The sequence below is a fragment of the Trichosurus vulpecula genome, chromosome 6 (genome assembly GCF_011100635.1).
Source record: "Trichosurus vulpecula isolate mTriVul1 chromosome 6, mTriVul1.pri, whole genome shotgun sequence".
Classification (NCBI taxonomy): Eukaryota; Metazoa; Chordata; class Mammalia; order Diprotodontia; family Phalangeridae; genus Trichosurus; species Trichosurus vulpecula.
In genome coordinates, this window is record NC_050578.1 from 278,491,177 (window position 1) to 278,507,392 (window position 16,216).

The window sequence follows — 16,216 nt, forward strand, 5'->3', positions numbered from 1 at the left end:
TTGAAAAAAAACTCATCAGGGGCGGAGCCAAGATGGCAGCTGGAAAGCAGGGACTAGCATGAGCTCCCCGCCGAGTCCCTCCAAAAACCTATAAAAAATGGCTCTGAACCAATTCTAGAACTACAGAACCCACAAAAAAGCAGAGGGAAGTAGGGCTCCAGCCCAGGACAGCCTGGGTGGTCTCTGGGTGAGGTCTATCCCACACGGAGCTGGGAGCAGAGTGGAGTGGAGCAGAGCCCAGCATGAGCGGCGTGGACCAACCAGACCCGGAGCTAGGCAGAGCATGCCCTAGCACCCTGAATCAGTGAGCTGCAGCAGTTACCAGACTTCTCAACCCACAAACACCAAAGACAACAGAGAAGGTTAGTGGGAAAAGCTGCGGGAGTGGAAGGAGTTCACGGTTTGGCTACTGCCCCGGGGGCAGTGGAGGTGGGGCAGCTACAGAACTACAGCTGCAGTTGCTTTAAGCCCCAGGCCCACCTGGTGGGAGGAATTAAGTGGCAAATCAGAGCAGGAGTGAAGAGCCTGCTGAAGATCTAAGTCCAGTCCAGGTTGGGGATTCTTGGGGAAGAAGGAGTGTGATGTGGCAGAGCTGGCACATCCCCCCCAAACTTGGAACATAGCTCTTTAGTCTACAAGCAGTCATACCCCACTGAAAAACTCAAGGCTCAAGTTAGTTGGTTGGGAATATGGCCAGGCATCGAAAACGAACCCAGATTCAGTCTCAGGCTCTGGAATTCTTCTTTGGTGACAGAGAAGACCAAAACATACAACCAGAAGAAGTCAACAAAGTCATAGAGCCTACAACAAAAACCTCCAAGAAAAACATGAACTGGTCTCAGGCCATGGAAGAGCTCAAAAAGGATTTGGAAAAACAAGTTAGAGAAGTAGAGGAAAAATTGGGAAGAGAAATGAGAAGGATGCGAGAAAACCATGAAAAACAAGTCAATGACTTGCTAAAGGAGACCCAAAAAAATACTGAAAAATATACTGAAGAAAACAACACCTTAAAAAATAGACTAACTCAAATGGCAAAAGAGCTCCAAAAAGCCAATGAGGTGAAGAATGCCTTGAAAGGCAGAATTAGCCAAATGGAAAAGGAGGTCCAAAAGACCACTGGAGAAAATATTACCTTAAAAATTAGATTGAAGCAAGTGGAAGCTAGTGACTTTATGAGAAATCAAGATACTATAAAACAGAACCAAAGGAATGAAAAAATGGAAGACAATGTGAAATATCTCATTGGAAAAACCACTGACCTGGAAAATAGATCCAGGAGAGATAATTTTAAAAGTATTGGACTATCTGAAAGCCATGATCAAAAAAGAGCCTAGATATCATCTTTCAAGAAATTATCAAGGAGAACTGCCCTGATATTCTAGAGCCACAGGGCCAAATAGAAACTGAAAGAATCCACAGATCACCTCCTCAAATAGATCCCAAAAAAGAAATCTCCTAGGAATATTGTCACCAAATTCCAGAGCTCCCACATCAAGGAGAAAATACTGCAAGCAGCCAGAAAGAAACAATTTGAGTATTGCGGAAAAATAATCAGAATAACCCAAGATCTAGCAGCTTCTACATTAAGAGATCGAAGGGCTTGGAATACAATATTCTGTTGGCCAATGGAGCTAGGATTAAAACCAAGAATCACCTACACAGCAAAACTGAGTATCATGCTCCAAGGCAAAATATGGATTTTCAATAAAATAGAGGTCTTTCAAGCTTTCTCAGTGAAAAGACCAGAACTGAACAGAAAATTTGACATTCAAACACAAGAATCAAGAGAAGCATGAAAGTTAATCAAGAAAAAGAACAAGAAAAAGAAATCGCAAGGGACTTACTAAAGGTGAACTGTTTTGTTTACATTCCTACATGGAAAGATGATTTGTATGATTCATGAGACCTCGGTATTAGGATAGCTGAAGGGAATATGTGTTGGGATTTGGGTGGGGGTGGGACGCCGCTTAGGGCTGGGTGGAGGGTGGGGCAGGGACTACAGCTTTCCGGGTATAACGCTTTTCCGGGTATATCGCTGGGCGGTGCCGGCTTAGGATGAAGCCCGTCCATATAAGGCAATGTTATAGCTCTCGCCACTGGATTGGCTGCAATAGGTTATATAATGTACGGGGATAGGGGAAGAGAGCAGAGTCGAGTCGAGCAGTCGCCGTGGAAGATGTACCAATAAAGACCGTGAGCGAGATCCTCTGGCGTTCTGTCTGGTGAATTCCGGTCTGGGTGGAGGCCAGGCCGGCCGGTGACGACCGAAGGCTCGGTGTAGGAGCAGAAGAGGTCCCCCGGGGAGGACTGCCCGCGACCCCCGGCCCAGGAAGAGGCCTAGGGGGAACGCGGCAGGTTGGCGCCCGAACAGGGACCGGCCTAGGACGGCTGGACCGTTGCAGAGTTCCGGAAGAGCCCCGGTGATAGGGGGGACTAGCCCGACTAGGGCGGACCAGACAGCTTCTCCGTGCAGGTAACGGGGGAAAGGCCCGGAGATGGGGCAAGCGCGCAGCCTCCCTTTGCTGCGGCCAGAGGATCGGGACTTATTAACTTTACAGGTCAGAACTGCTTTGTCTAAACGGGGGTTGTCCGCCTCCACGGAGCAGCTAAAGCGGCTCGTGGAAAAGTTGCTGGTGGTGGCTCCGTGGCTCATACACTCGGGGTTTCAGCCGGACCGTTTTCCGGTCTTACAGCAGCAAATGCTGTCTTATCAAAAACAGTGCCCGGGTTTTCTTCTTCCGGAGGACTTTGGCTTGATGGCCGCCATTAAGGGGTTGCTCGACCCCAGGCCTCCTCCGGACACCAGCACGGCAGAGACTCAGACGGAGACCCGGCCGCTCGGTGGGGGCCCGGGAGGGGAGACTGATCTGACTGAGGTGGTGGTAACTGGGCCAAGGCCGCGGCCTCTGCTCCCCCGTTGTACCCTTGGGAGGATATGCGGGAGGCGGGAAATGAGCGGCCTCAGGCGGAACATACAGGACAATGGCCCCTTTTAGAGACGAAAAGACTAGTCTCGGAGAACTGCTACCACGCTTCAGGCGCAGTTCGACTTTTTGGAGCGGTGGGCGCACCCAGCAAAGATGGCGCCGGTTTCCGGCCGAGGGAGGAGTCGCGGGCGGTTCCCTCCTGCGGGGAAGGGGAGGCGCGAGGGAGGGGTGGTGTGCCAGAGGGCCGCCCACTGCCCTGCCCTCCAGAACAGGAACGCAGATCTACTTCCTCTTTTCCCCACTCTGACGGCGAAAGCGAAAGCCGCTATGAGCGGCTCAGCCCGGGGGATAGATCAGGCGGGTACCTTCCTCTGATACCTCGCGCGATCCGCGAAGCTATGCGGTCCGGAGAGGTGGTGGACTCAGAAATCTCTGAGGCATTTCCATTATTTCTGGATAATGGTACCCGAGTTTTTCAGCCCCTGCCGCTGAAGACCATTAGGGAATTTAAGCAGGCGGTGCAGGAGAATGGCCCCGCTTCCCCGTTGGCACAGCGCCTTCTTTCTAATATGACTGTCTCCACAGTCTGGACCCCGCGTGATTTCGATGACCTCGCGTTGGGGGTCCTGAGCCCTGTGGACTACACGGCGTTCCAGGCTATCAAAGAATCGGAGGCTAGAGCGCTCCAAGCGCGCACCGGGGGGCCCCCGGGGCGGGTAGACCTGTTGTTGGGCCGGGGACAATACAGTGATCCCCGGGTACAGGCCACTTTTAGTAACCAGGAGCTGGAGGATGTGCGGGTAGTGCATCAACAGGCATGGCAAAGGCTGGGGCGTACCTCTGCAGGAACCCCAGCTGGCCTGGCCGATATGCGCCAGAAGCCAGGGGAGAGCGCACTTGAGTTTGCCACGCGAGTGCGGAGATACGTGGACAGCACGTTTGCAGGGCCGGGCCGGGAACTCATCATTAAGCAGATCCTCCGAGAGGGGTTCCGGGGGGAGGCGAAGACAGCTCTGGCGGCCTTGCCCCCCGACGCCACCCCGGACCAAATGATAGAAAAGGTGATGTCCCTCGCTCCTCCCTGTCCCATGGAAGTCTTGGCGACGGCCATAGAACGGGACCGGAGGGATCGCTTGAAAGAGGAGGCCGCGAGAAATGACGCCCTGGTAGAGGCTTTGAACCGCCTCGCGGTCTCCCGGGACTCCGGATCCAACCGTCGGTGCTTTAAATGTGGTCAGCTGGGTCACTTTCGGGCCCAGTGTCCACAAAGCTGCGGGTCGGGACGAGGCACCCCAAATTGCTTCCGCTGCGGAAAGCCTGGCCATATGGCGAAATTTTGCCGCTCCGACCAAAGGAACCCCACCCAGGAGTCGGGAAACGAGCACGGGGGGCCGAGAAAGCGGGCAACTCGCCCCCCCCGGGTCCAGTCCTTACGGCCCGAGACTCAACCACCCTTCCCTCGTGGGGGGCAATAGAAATCCCGGTCCAAGGGCCAGCAGGAGTGCTCCTGGCCACGGGGAACCCTTTTCAGTCCCGCTATACCGTTCCCACCCAGGTGCTGGCCCCCGGTGACCCGTTACTGGTAGTTAACCCACACCCTATTCTAGTTGATATTTTCCCAGGTGAGGTCCTCGCTCAGGCAGTGCCGTTCCAGGACACAGAGGCTGATTCTTGCCTTTGGATGGAGAAGATCACAATGGACCGCCCCATGATGATCCTCCTGGTGGAGGGACAGCCAGCGCGGGGTCTCGTAGACACGGGAGCCGATCGCTCCGCGCTGCCCCGCAACCAGTGGCCTCCTCAAATTCCACGCCGACGAGCTGGCAAGCCAGTAAAGGGAGTGGGAGGAGTAGTGGAGGCATGGGAGGCCGCCAGGCCTATGACTTGGAGACGGGACGCGCTTGAGGGCCAGTTTAGCCCTTTGTGCGTTCCCGGTCTCACCTATGCACTATGGGGTCGTGACATCCTTGCACAGCTCGAGGTTACCTTGTCCGGCCCGGATACTTTAAACTCTTGAGGGCCACTGATCGTGACACGGGCACCCCCACACCCCGAATCACTTGGACATCTACCACGCCAGTGTGGGTAGACCAGTGGCCCCTCCCGTTGCAAAAGCTCGTCGTAATGGAGGAGATGGTCCAGGGTCTGCTCCTTCAGGGCCAAATTAGGCCCTCCACTAGCCCTTACAATTCTCTCTCGCCTCCCTTGGCCTTACCGCGACGGCCATGGCTGGCTCTGCGGTCACGGCCGAGGCCCTCAACAACGCCACCGCCCAGACAGCGCAGGCCCTGCAGACTGTAGATTTAGACATCCCTCCTCCATCTTCGGGGAGGACTGCTCACCCTGAACACGCGCCTCGATCTGGTCGTGGAGCGGTTGGACTCCTTTGTAGATCACTCTTGTCGTCGTCGCGTGGGCGAAGGCCTCTGTGTGACGAATGCCCCTTATTCTAACTCCTCTATCGCGGCCGAGCTCAGCCGCAACCTTTCCCGGGCCCTGACCGGGACCTGGGATGAGGATTTTTGGGACACGCTGCACAACCTTCGGCGGGAGTACCAGGCCATCAATGGCACTAGGGTCTCCCCATGGGTCCCGCCCAACCTCTCCTCCTGGTGGCCTTCTTGGCTTTCAGGTCCGTGGTTCTCCTGGTGGCCCTACCTGGCTGCTGCGGCGGCCTTCCTCGCCCTGCTTATTGCGGTCCGCGTTCTTTGCGCCCGCATCTCCCTGCTTTCTCGCCGCCAGCGGGTTGGTTACCGCGCCCTGCGTGCCGTAGGTTTGGGGGAGGACCCCTCAGGTTGGTTGGATCTTGATTCCGCTTTGTGAGCACTGCCCTATGTTTCCCCTTCTTCCTTTTAATTTTAGTTTAAGGGGTGAATTGTTGGGATTTGGGTGGGGGTGGGACGCCGCTTAGGGCTGGGTGGAGGGTGGGGCAGGGACTACAGCTTTCCGGGTATAACGCTTTTCCGGGTATATCGCTGGGCGGTGCCGGCTTAGGATGAAGCCCGTCCATATAAGGCAATGTTATAGCTCTCGCCACTGGATTGGCTGCAATAGGTTATATAATGTACGGGGATAGGGGAAGAGAGCAGAGTCGAGTCGAGCAGTCGCCGTGGAAGATGTACCAATAAAGACCGTGAGCGAGATCCTCTGGCGTTCTGTCTGGTGAATTCCGGTCTGGGTGGAGGCCAGGCCGGCCGGTGACGACCGAAGGCTCGGTGTAGGAGCAGAAGAGGTCCCCCGGGGAGGACTGCCCGCGACCCCCGGCCCAGGAAGAGGCCTAGGGGGAACGCGGCAAATATGCATATATATACATATATATATATATATATTTATGTATATATATATGTATATGTGAGTGTGTATGTATGTATATATGTATGTGTACATATGTGTATATATATACATATATAGACAGAGAGAGAGAAAGAGAGAGAGAGAGCGGGCACAGGATGAGTTGAAGGTGAAGGAAAGATATCTAAAAGAAATAAAATCAAATTAAGGGATGAGAGAGGAATATATTGAGAGAGGGAGATAGGGAGAGATAGAATGGGGTAAATTATCTGGCATAAAAGTGGCAAGAAAAAGCAGTTCTGTAGGAAGAGAAGAGAAGGCAGGTGAGGGGGGAATGAGTGAATCTTGCTCTCACCAGATTTGACCTGAGGAGGGAATACCATACATACTCAATTGGGTATCTTTCCCCACAGAAAAGAAGAAGGAAGAAGATAAAAAAAAGGGGAGGATGATAGAAGGGAGGGCAGATGGGGGTGGAGGTAATCAAAAACAAACACTTTCGAAAGGGGACAGGGTCAAGGGAGAAAACTGGATAATGGGGGATAGGTTAGGAAGGAGCAAAATATAGTCTTTCACAACATGAGTATTGTGGAAGGGTTATACATAATGATATACATGTGGCCTATGTTGAATTGCTTGACTTCTTAGGGAGAGTGGGTGGGAAGGGAAGAGGGGAGAGAATTTCGAACTCAAAGTATTAAAAACAGATGTTCAAAAACAAAACAAAAAAAAGTTTTTGCATGCAACTGGAAAATAAGATACACAGGCAATGGGGCATAGAAATTTATCTTGCCCTACAAGAAAGGAAGGGAAAAGCGGATCGGAGGGGAGTGGGGTGACAGAAGGGAGGGCTGACTGGGGAACCGGGCAACCAGAATATATGCCATCTTGGAGTGGGGGGGAGGGTAGAAATGGGGAGAAAATTTGTAATTCAAACTCTTGTGAAAATCAATGCTGAAAACTAAATATAAAAAAAAGAAGACTAGAAAAAAAACTCATCAATAATGGGAATAAGGAGGTCAGATTATCTGGCAGCTGTTGGCTTAATGTATTTTCTGGATTAAATTCACCCCAAGCTCTCTTTCCATCCTGTCAGTAGGTGCATTAGACCCCCATAAGAAGGAATGCAAAACAGAAGGGAGCCCGCTGTCACCTCCTGTGGGGATAAAAGGGGGGCTTCCTGTACTGTGCCCCCACTATTTTTATAGATGGAATAATGACACAAGCAGAGTGTAGTTTTTTAGTTGGGATGGAATGAGGGGCTCCGGGATCAATGAGACAAAGCTATGGAATGCCTGCAATTTTCAGAGCAATGTTCCGTTCCCTAGCTAGGGGAGAGGCAGAGGCGGAGGCAACAGGGGCAGGGTATTAGACATAAAAGTACTATTCCCAGCTTCTTCCAGCACCTGTACCAGTTTTCCTGTTCAAACTCTCTGTCCTTTTGCTCTGTGACCCTTCCATGTTCAAGGTTCCCTTCTATTTGATTTAAGCACTGCCAGAATCTATGCCCCTTTGTGAGGCATAATTTTGCCTCTGAGGCCTGTTTAGATCTCAATTCCAGTAACCTGAGGGCCCTCAGGTCCCACCTTTCCATCATGGCATCCCACAACAAAAACAGTTGTTTATGATCTTTGTTGAGATACTGAGTGAACAGAGGCTGGCAAGGGGGTATTAGAGGCCAGAAGTCCAGATGCTGCCAGGAGACGCATAGGCTGAGCCTTTTAATTGGGTATCGGTCCTTCTCCCTCTGTGTCATCTCATTTACTATTGATAGAATAATGGCACAATCAGAGCGTGGTTTTTAAATCGGGAGGGAATGAGTGACTCCAGGATCAACAAGGCAAACGTACTGATGGAGTGATGGGACCTGGACCCCTAAAAGGAAAAGACCACGTCTTTGAAAGCAACCCAGTCCTTGAATTTTCCCATCCATTTCAGCATCCCAGATCGCTGGTGCCTCCATCCAAGGCAGGTAGTCCACTCCAGTCCACCTGCCATTGCCCAAAATGTGATCCAAAGCTGTCATTTCTACCTTCACAACAAACCTCCTGCATCCCCTTTCTTTTCCTCACCTGGCCACCATATCTGTTCAGGCTGTCCTCACCTCTTAGCTGGACTTTGGCATCTAGCCCATCTTCCCACTTCATCTTTCCAGCTTGAGTGTCCCCTCCCCTCAGCTGCCCTGGTGATTTTCCTAAAGCAAAGGTCTTCTCCCCCTCCCCCCACCAAAAAAAAAGTCTCCCTATGACTTCCAGTGACTACTGGAAACTCCTTTGTTTGGTCTTCAGATCTGTTCATAGCCTGGCTCCTCTCTCTCTCTCTCTCTCTCTCTCTCTCTCTCTCTCTCTCTCTTTAGTCTTCTCATGCTACACTTCAGACATTCCATGATCTAGCCGGGCAGTCTGCTTGTTGTTCACTCTCCCACTTCCATACATTTGTAATGACTATCCTCAGGCAGGTGATGCCCTTCTCCCTCACATCCAGCCTTCCTCTAGGATGCTCAAAACCCAGCTCCTTGTGCTTGAGGAACTCAAGTTGTACAAGATATAGGCAGGGTACACTGGAGATAATCAATTGAATTAAAAAAGATCAGGAAAGGCTTGGGTAGAGGATGGGATTTTAGTTGAGACTTGAAGGAAGCCAGGGGAAAGTTGGGAGGCAGAGATGGGGAAGGAGGGCATCACAGACATGGGGACAAGCAGAGACAAGGCCCAGAGTTGGGGGATTTTGCCTTCCTTCATATCCCCACTGCTTAGCACAGTGCCTGACACATAGTAAGTTCTTAATAAATGCTTCTTATCCTCCTGACTGGGACAGATAGTCCTCTGGGAGAACATTCCTGGGCACTGATCCCAGGCGGGTCTGCCTCCTGGTCCTCCTGTAATCAGTGTTAGGTCTGTCCTATTATAAGCTATTAGAAGCCTTCCCTTGGTGGAGTCTTCAATGTTTACTTGGAGGTCTCCATTCTCCCTTTCACAGCTAAGTACTTAAGAGACTAAGAGAGTGCTACACCTGCTGGTTTTTCCTCAGGATCCTTCCCTTCTTTGGCCCCTCCCTGCAACTTGGTTTCTTCCCCCACCTCTCTCCTGACCCGGCCCTCTGGAAGGGGCACCGAGGGATGGCCTCTTCTTCCTCTTCTTCTTGTGTGTCTAGACACACAGGGGTCCAACAGGAGCCTGTCATGGGCCTCAGGTGGCCCACAGAACTGTGGCCCACTGCCAAAACAATTAAAATATAACAGAACCATTTACCAAAATAAATAAAAATCCAATACAATATAGTGTCACATGTTAAAACTAAACTAGTCTGCAGCAGGCAGCCCGCAGGGATCTTTAATGACAGATTAGTGGCTCCTTTTCTTTTCTTTCGAAGTACATCTGGCTGACCATCCTCTCCTGGCATCTGTCTCTTCCCTTGTTTTCCATTGCTTGGGGCTGTCTTTTATTTTACTGCCTTCCTTGTGTTGTACCATATACTCACCAAGGGTCTACTTGCTGTTCCTCACACTCGACACACCATGTTCCAACTTCATGCCTTTCTCTTGGCTGTCCTCCAGGCCTGGAATGTTCTCCTTCCTCCCCTCTAAGTATCTGGTTTCTCTGGCTACCTTCATGACTCACCTCTATTCCTACCTTCTCCAGGAAGCCTTTCTTCTCCTGGTCTTTACCCTACCCTGCAACTAGTGCCTTGCCTCTGAGGTGAACTTCTCCTGATTTCACACACACACACACACACACACACACACACACACACAGGCGTGCATGTGTGTGTGTGTGTGTGTGTGTGTGTGTGTTATTGTTCAGGTGAAGCCAGGAAGCTGTGGATTAAGCTGTCAGAGAAAGACTAAATCAAGAACCTGGGCAGATAGCAGTGAGGAGTAATGTTTGAATGGCACCTCTCTGCAGGGGCCTGACTGCTGAATGGGATTGGTTACTGATGACCTCATCCTCTACCTAAATGTAAGTGGGAACTAGGAGGAGTCAGGAGAAAAGAGTTTGAACCATGCTAGTTGTGTGACCAGGGACAAGTTGCTACCCTCTCCGATCCTCAGTTTCTTTGCCTGGAAAAATGGAGAAAGTAGAGCTTGCACTACCTGCTAGCCAGTGTTATGGGGGTGGGAGGTGGTGGTGGTAGGGACTTCCTAAGTCTTAACAAGTTAAAAAAATGTAAACTAGCATTACTATTTCTATCCTTGAGCCTGTCTTCTTCCCACTCCAAACCCAGAGCCTCCCACCATCACCAGCAACATTTTAGAGTTTGTGTCTATTATTCCAGTGAAGGTTGTTAGCACTAGGCTCATTCATGTATTAAAAAATAAATTGTGGGGCTTGCCCCTTGGTTTGGCCCTGAGGGTCATTTCTGTAGCCTGCATCCTACCCCCTTGCCAGTCTGATTTTATGTTACTCCCCTCTGCACTCTCTCTTCCAGGTTTTCTCTCTCTCCTGATCCCTGACTCTTCATATCTTTAGGTATCTTCCAAGAACAGCCCACATGCTCATCTCCTACATGAAGTCATTCCCAATCCCTCCTTACAATATTAGTGCCCTTTACCTCTTAAAATTACATTGCCAGTCACATTTGTAAAAATAAGAGCCATTTCCCAGTTTAAAAATGGTCAAAGGATACAAACAAGCAGTTTTCAGAAGAAGAAATCAAAGCTATTGATAGTCACAGGAAAAATGCTTTAAATCACTAATAATTAGAGAAATACAAGTTAAAACAACTTTGAGGTACCACCTCATACCTATCAGATTGGCTAACATGACAAAACAGGAAAATGATAAATATTGGAGAAGACGTGGGAAAATTGGAAAACTAATGCATTGTTGGTGGAGTTGTGAACTGATCCAACCATTTTGGAGAACAATTTGGAACTACATCAAAAGGGCTATCAAGCTATGTCCCAACAATACCATTACTAGGTCTGTATCCAAAAGAGATCAAAGAAAAAGGAAAAGGACCTATTTGTACAAAAATACTTATAGCACCTCTTTTTGTGGTAGCAAAGAATTAGAAATTTAGGGGATGTCCATCAACTGGGGAATGACTGAACAAGTTGTGGTATGTGAATGTAATGGAATACTACTGTGCTATAAGAAATGATAAGGGGGATGATTTCAGGAAAAAAAAATAGCAAGACCTTTATGAACTGATGCAAAGTGAAGTGAGAACAGTATTAACGATGTTATAATGATGATCTCTGTGAAAGACTTGGCTGCTCAGATCAAGGTGATGATACAAGACAATTCCAAAGGATTCATGAGGAAAAAATGCTGTCCACCTCTTGAGGGAGAACTGATGGAGTTGTTGAGGGTTGGGTGAGCCGAGGTCCAGGAACCCCAACACTGGAGTTTCCAGATGAGGTTGTTGAGGGGGAGTGCCCCTCAAGGACCCAAGTACTGGAGAGGGGCGGGGTCATCTGGAATGAATTCATGATCTCAAGCATTCTTTAAGTCAAGATGGCAAAGGTTTATTACACTTTGCAGTGGACAAGAGTTCTTAGGGAACCTGTGACCTTAGAGGGGTGCAGGGAGAGCTTTCATATGAGATTTGGGGGTGAAACATGTCAACTAGGTGTTTTGGGGTGGGATTAGGGAGTGGTTAAGGGGTGGTCAGTTCTTAAAGGAACATGCACTTTTAGTATCTACTGCACAGGTATCTTACCCAGAGTTCACTGGGAAATAGCCCAAGAGGGGGCCACCTGGAGGTGTGGTTTTGACTGTGAAACATCACTAAGTCAACCAACGGTCAGGGTTAGCTGAAGATATCCAGGTGGCTTCCATCAAATGCCTTGTTAGACAAGATGAATGTAAGGGAGTATACATTTGACTATGTCTAGCATACAAATTAGTAAGGTCAGTAAGTAGTAAATATTGTTATGTCCCAATGAACAGCCAATTAGCATGTACACAGGGAGTCCCAAACTAACAAATTCTATAGGTGCAGCTGGCCGCAGTATCAGGAGGAGAGATATGTGTTTTGCTAAGGCATGCTGCCCTTGAAATGGAGAGGAACTGCTAGGGCCAATGCTTTGAAGCTAGGGAGAGATGTGATTTTAGAATTGGATGTGGTTTTGGAATTGGGGTCCAGGCACAGGCACCCAAGAAGAGGCTAAGGAGAAATGTTAGAATTAGGGTCCAAGCACAAGCACCCAAGCACCCCATCAAAGTTTGAATGCATATCAAAGCAGACTTTTAAAAACTTTCTTCACTTTCTTGTTTTTTTTTTAAACCTGTGTTTTCTTTTGCAACATGACTAATATGGAAATATGTTTTGCATAACTTTACGTGGGGCAGCCAGGTGGCACCATGGTGGATAGAATGCTGGGCCTGGAGTGAGGAAGACTCATCTTCCTGAGTTCAAATCTGGCCTCAGTCACTTACTAGCTGTGTGACCCTGGTCAAGTCACTTAACCTTGTTTGCCTCAGTTTCCTTATCTGTAAAATAATCTGGAGAAAGAAATGGCAAACCATTCCATCATCTTTGCCAAGAAAACCCCAGTGGGGTAACAAAGAGTTGGACGTGACTGAACAACAACAATACCATGTGTAATTGATATCAAATTGCTTGCCTTCTCAAGGAGGTAGAGAGAGAATTTGGAACTCAAAATTTAAAAAAAATTAATGTTAAAAATGTTTTCTGTGTAATTGAAAAAATATTTAATGAACTAAATTAAATGTTACAAAAAAGAAATTACATTGCCCACCTTTGTATACATTATTTTATATGTAACAGGGAAAGGCCAAGGAGCCTGTTTCAGGGATAGTTGTGATGATGGGGAATGGGAATGCCTTGGAGAGGCTGGGGATTGTGTGTAGAGTCTGAAAATTGTCCTAGTCCTCTGAGCCTGTGGTTGGGAGAAACCTGTTGCGCTTGGCTGCATGGCGCATCTTCCCTAAGGCTGGGTAAGCCCCTGCCTGGGCTTTTCCATTCCTTCTGTTCAGCTGCTCTGCTTTTGACTTTACAGGCCTTGGGCCTACCTCACCGAGGGACCACCATGCATCCTCATGAATAAGGGCCCAGTCCATGGTCTCTGTAGATAAAGGAGAGTGTGAGAAATGGAAAAAGTCAGAAGAAAGAGTGAGCCTCCAGGAATAAGGGAGTTGGAATCCATGATAGTTTTGCAGCCAGAGTGAGGAGTGACTTTTGGAAACCAGCCTGGCAGTGGCTGAGAAGAGGCCCATCCAGCGTAATGCCACATTTGGGTGTGAATGCGGGTAAGGACTGAACTAATAGTGGGCCCCCTCGTCCTGAGGCCTGAGATGCGATGGGGGAGACTGAAGTGCATGAGCACACTTGTGTGTGTGTGTGTGTGTGTGTGTGTGTGTGTGTGTGTGTGTGTGTGTGTGAATGCTGGTACTCTTGTTCTTGAGCTCTGTAAAAGCTAATTGATGCTGAGTGCCTACCAGGATCTGGGCTCTGGTCACCTGGGAAAACACAGCTGGGGGGCCTTGAGTAGTAGAGAAGAGCCCTTCCCCCAACCCCCTTGACCCTGAGCGGGTTACAGAACTTTTAGGGCTTTGGGAGAGTGAGCTCCAGCAATGGGGAAAAATGTGTGGGCTTTAGATGAAGGTCCCTGTGTACGTGGTACATCCCTCACCCCAATGGGAAGCAGGGACGGCTTCACTTCTGCCTCTGTGCCACCAGCGCCTGGCATACTGGCGGGCATATGCCAGGTGCTTAATAAATGTGTGGGGGATTTATGTGAAAGTGGAAAGAATGGTACATGGGAGAAGCCACCCCAGCCATGGTCCAGAGTACGGAGGTTCCTGTCTCCAGCCACAAAGGCAGAACATCGGCCTGTCCCTCAGGGACAGGTAACCCCACTGTGGGCCACCTGCAGCCAGGCCCAGGGTCCCCAGTCAGAGGCGGCTGAGAGCTTTCACCTATGGGAGGGCGTGGGATCCATCCTGGGCAGGAAGGCAGGGTCGGAGCCTTTGGCAAAGGCTCTGGGGCAACCTTTGAAGATGCAACCAGGAAAAAAATGAAGGGCCACTGAGGGGGGGCTAGGACAAGAGGCTCTTGGCTAGAACTTGGGGCAGTGGGTCGCTGGCACTGGACATTTGGGCTGGGAGACAAAAGCAGAGATGGGCAGGAGTTCAGTCCTGGGGAAGAGCTGGTTCCTAGTGCTCCCCAATCCTGGCTCCCCTGTGGGATGGGCTCATTCTGGCTTCTTTGCAACCTCAGCCCTAGACCATGGTACTTCCCCTAGGGGAACTTTGTCCTGTCCTTCTCTGAGGGAGACAAGTGGAGGCCAAGGCTCAGCCCGGGGGCAGGGAGGATCTCTAACACCTGAGAGGTGTGGGAGTGGGCTGAGGGAGGAGTCTTAAATGTCAGGGTAGTCTAGTATGTGCCTGGAACATGATAAGTACTTAATGAATGCTCTTCCTTCCTTCCTTCCTTCTTTTCTTCCCTCCTTCCCTCTTTTTCTCTCTTCTTTCCTTTCCTTTCCTCCCTCCCTCCTTCCTTCCTTCCTTCCTTTCTTCCTTCCTTCCTTTTCTTCCTTCCTTCTCTTCCTCCCTCCCTCCCTCCCTTCCTTCCTTCCTTCCTCCCTCCCTCCCTTCCTTCCTTCCTTCCTTCCTTCCTTCCTTCCTTCCTTCCTTCCTTCCTTCCTTCCTTCCTTCCTTCCTTCCTTTTCTTCCTTCCTTTTCTTCCTTCCTTGTCTTTCTCCCTCCCTCCCTTCTTCCCTCCCTTCCTTCCTCCCTCCCTTCCTTCTTTCCTTCCTTCCTTCCTTCCTTCCTTGCCTTCCTTCCTTCCCTGCCATCAGATTCTTTTTGTTGGATGTGCAGTATCATTGCCCAGATGTAGTGGGAAGAGCCTTGGGGTCAGAAATGCTAGGTTCTAACTCTGGCTCTGCCAATAACTACCAGTGGGACTTGGAGCTTCACTGTCCTTGTCTGTACAATCTGGGTGGATGTGATGATCCCCAGGGTGATCCCTCTGAATCTGTGCTCCTTGTGGTACTTGAAACACCCTTGTGTGGAAAGTCGAGTTTATCTAGACTTCAGGGGAGAGAAGGTAAAGCACTCCTCCTCCTCCTCCTCCTTCTTGGCAGAGGGTGGTAGACTACAGGTGTGGAAAGGGGCATGCACTGTCAGACATGACCAATGTTTGGCTTAACAATACTTTATTACAAAAAAGAATGTGGGACAGATGGATCATTTTTGGAATTGACAACATTGTAAAAAATCAATAAAACTTTGTAAAAAAAAATAAGTGGGCATTGGGAAAGCTTCAATCTGCCATCTTGGCCCACAGAGAGCTGGAATCTGGCCTCCCAGAGGAAGGGCTGCCTAGGACAGAACTTCCTTGAAAACATTCAGAAACAGCCTTTCAGCTATGAGCCAGCCATGACTCTAATGGGCAGAAATGGAAAGGTTGGCTTGGCCAGTTGGGAAGAGTAGAAAATGGGGTGATGTGTCCCCAGCCCTGCCTCCAGGGTAGGAGGTCCTGGCCTGGCTGGCTGATGGGACTGGACTAGACCAGTGTCGGGTTATCCTTATTCGCAGTTTTCTTGAGTAGATGGAGGCCGTTCATGAAGCCTCCCTTGGTGGCAGGCCCTGTGGATTGGGGGTTGGACTCAGTGACCTCTGAGGTCCCTTATGCCCGTGATCTCCTGTGATCATCAGTAGGAGAGCTCCCTGGGGGTGACATGATGGAGGCTGAAAGGCCCCGTCACCCAGAATCTTCTCTTCTCCAGGAATGTCCTTTCATAAAAAATCCCCTCTTTGGGTTAAGGTGAGGCCAGCTCTGGGATTGGCCTTTTTAAAATGCAAATGAACATGTTCTTGGAAAGAACAACAGATTGAGCTATTAGCTGGTTCTCAATTTGCTGCCTTCATCTCTAAATAAATGAGAGTTTATCACTCCAGTGGCTAGACTAGGCCTAGTCAGAGGCTGTAGCTGAGTCCTGCTGGACACAGAAGAGGACCATGTGACTGAAGGGCAGAGAAAAGCTACGTCCTCCATCTGCCAAGCATGGTGGGAAATTTCCACCA